A 2,981-nucleotide genomic window follows, 5' to 3' on the forward strand; every position below is an offset into this window, starting at 1 on the left:
AGAGAGAGAAAAGGAAGGAAGGAGGGAAGGAAGGGAGGGAGGGAGGGAGGGAGGGAGGAAAAGAAAGAGAGAGAGAGAGAGAAAGAGAGAGAAAGAAAGAAAGGAAGGAAGGAAGGAAGGAAGGAAGGAAGGAAGGAAGAAAGAAAGAAAGAAAGAAAGAAAGAAAGAAAGAAAGAAAGAGAGAGAAAGAAAGAAAGAGAAAATACAGATTCCACCAGCAAAACTGAATAGCAAAAGTGGAGTTGTCCAGAAGGCATCTGGGTCTAGAGGACAACAACAACAAAAATGGTACAAACAGGAGATAAACATTAATGAATTACCATTGAATAGGTAGAGAGGATCACTCAGAGACAAAAAGAAAAAGTGAGACAATGACAGAACCCTGAGACTAACACAGGGGAAGAAAGAGTCTGCAAATAAATATGAGAAATGGCCAAGGAGAGAAAGGAGGAAAACCATGAAAGTGTTGTCTCTGAAACCAAAGCCCAAAGTCAGAGTTTCAAGAAGGGGGATAGTTGACAACGCCAAATACACACACACACACACACACACACACACACACACCACTATACAAATAAATTTAATTTAATGGTGATATACCATGCTCAGGGATTGAAATTGCAATATAGGTAAAGATGTCAATTCTCCCCAAATTAATCCAAAGATTCAGTGTGGAATTGCAAATCACTCAGTAAAATAAAAGTCTGTAAATGTACATGTATATGTATGCAGGTGTATGTGAAATATATATGTATGTGATTTTAATGAGCATGGAGAAAAAAATGCAGAAGGATACACACCAGGAATTTAATATAGGTTACCTGAGGTCTGTTGAAGGTGATGAAATTGGATGGGAAGTTAAGGTGGAAAAAAGAGAGGCAAGAAAGAGAAAGGAAAGGAAAAAAGACTTCTAAGAAAGCATGAGTGATTTTATCAAAAGTGTAGGTTTATGTACATTTTACCTGTATGTACATATATAAAGAATTTTTTAATGAAATTGAAAAGTGATAGATACCTCTCAGAATTTGGAAGAGGTATTAATGAGACTTTTATAATTTACTCTATATAGTTGTGAATTGTTTGAAATTCAAAAATTAAGAATGCAGTCATTTATATTACTTGTAAATAAAAATTAGATATTAAAATGAGGACTCAGACCTCATTAACCAAAAGCAATAATTTACTAAATTCTATCCTGTCTTAGAGTTTTGGTCTTTTCCCATAATTATTCCCTTAAAACTTTCTGTTCATTATTCTTTATTTTAAAAAGAGATTTCCTCTGCAGGTAGAGATCTGGAAAAAAAAAAATAAAGGATTCCTTTAGCACTTAAAAAAACCTATAGCTTCTATTTTATATAAAAACCCCGAGGTGGGAAAGCTAACTCGTGTCAATCTTACTCCTATTTGGCAGTACTAAACTATATAATACTTCATTTTGCCACTATCTCTTTAAAATGTGGAAATTATTATTTTAAATAGCAAGGAAAACTGAGCTTAGCCTACATCAAAACAAAATACAATCTTACATATTAGAATACAAGACATTTTGTCCTTTAGACAACTAGTCCATTTTCTAAAATAACTACTTTTACCATTAAATGAGTGTGGGTCTTAGAACTATTACTGAATTTTCTTTTATTATCAAATACAAATCTAGTATATCCTATATAAAAAGCTGATGGCCGGCCGGGCGCGGTGGCTCAAGCCTGTAATCCCAGCACTTTGGGAGGCCGAGACGGGCGGATCGCGAGGTCAGGAGATCGAGACCAACCTAGCTAACACGGCGAAACCCCGTCTCTACTAAAAAATACAAAAAACTAGCCGGGCGAGTTGGCGGGCGCCTGTAGTCCCAGCTACTTGGGAGGCTGAGGCAGGAGAATGGCGTAAACCCGGGAGGCGGAGCTTGCAGTGAGCTGAGATCCGGCCAATGCACTCCAGCCTGGGCGACAGAGCGAGACTCCGTCTCAAAGAAAAAAAAAAAAAGGCTGATGGCCCTTTTCTGCATATTATTTCAGATCTTGTCTTTCTATCCCCACAAGGATTTTTTATATATTTCTCATAAACAAGAAACTCCACGTATTTACTACTTACCTTATGGGTGAACCAAAAAATCACGATTGGGTTCGCAGAACCTTGAAGTTGCACCGTGTGTGGCTCATTAGTGGAAAAATTGCTGCTGGTTGCAGATATAAAGGCTCTGATCAGGTGGCTGTGGGGCCCTAATCCAGAATGAGCACAGTTATTTTGATCAATGGAGTTTAACCTAGTCCTCCCCCAAGGTTCAAAATGTCCTCTGGTGCTTTGCAATTTTCTTACAGTATTTTTTTCTAATTGATATCAAGCTGGGACCTCTCCGGGTATATCATATTTGGAAACGAAACGTGAAACAAATGAGAATTTTCCTTTTGCGTTGGTGAATGCATACAGTGATTTATGTTTGGGTGCATTTCTTTCAGTCTGTTGATTGTTCTAGGAATCGATGCTCACAGATCAATGAGTCATGTCCGATTTCATAAACAAGTGCCTGGGGTGAGTCTGGCCTCATAAATGTGAACAAATAATAATGGAGTGGCAATCAAACCTAAAGTCTTATTGCAAATCAGGACATGCTGAAAGAAGAAACATCTCAAAAAGAGAATAAACATTTTTAGGGTCGGGTGTGATGGTTCACACCTATAATATCAGCACTTTGGGAGGCCAAGGCAGAAGGATTGCTTGAGGCCAGGAGTTGGAGACCAGCCTGAGTAACACAGTGAGACCCCCGTCGTTAAAAAAAAAAAAAAAAAATTAACAAGGTATTGTGGTGCATGCCTGTAGTCTTAGCTACTCAGGAGGCTGAGGAGGGAAGATAACGTTAACCCAGGAGTTCAAGGAGGCTGCAGTGCTCTGATTGCACCACTGCGTTCCAGCCTTGGTGACAGAGCAAGACTCTGTCTCAAAAAAAAAAAAAAAAAAAAAAAAAAAGAAGAAGGGAAAAAAAA

General features: G+C 38.3%; 1 protein-coding gene across 4 annotated transcripts in view; it reads right to left on the minus strand.

The window, feature by feature from the left end:
• GJA10 (gap junction protein alpha 10) overlaps positions 1-2,981 on the minus strand; it is a 39,723-nt gene that overhangs the window by 34,949 nt on the left and 1,793 nt on the right. For 3 of the 4 annotated variants that reach the window (XM_017876803.1, XM_017876799.1, XM_017876802.1), the window contains exon 2: positions 2,092-2,219. The gene's annotated coding sequence lies outside the window, so the exon portion shown is untranslated. Of the gene's footprint in view, positions 1-2,091; positions 2,677-2,981 lie in introns of those variants that run through there. The other variant, XM_017876800.1, reaches the window with a different exon arrangement.

The sequence above is a fragment of the Rhinopithecus bieti genome, unplaced genomic scaffold (assembly GCF_001698545.2).
Source record: "Rhinopithecus bieti isolate Rb0 unplaced genomic scaffold, ASM169854v2 scaffold_10354, whole genome shotgun sequence".
Lineage (NCBI taxonomy): Eukaryota > Metazoa > Chordata > Mammalia > Primates > Cercopithecidae > Rhinopithecus > Rhinopithecus bieti.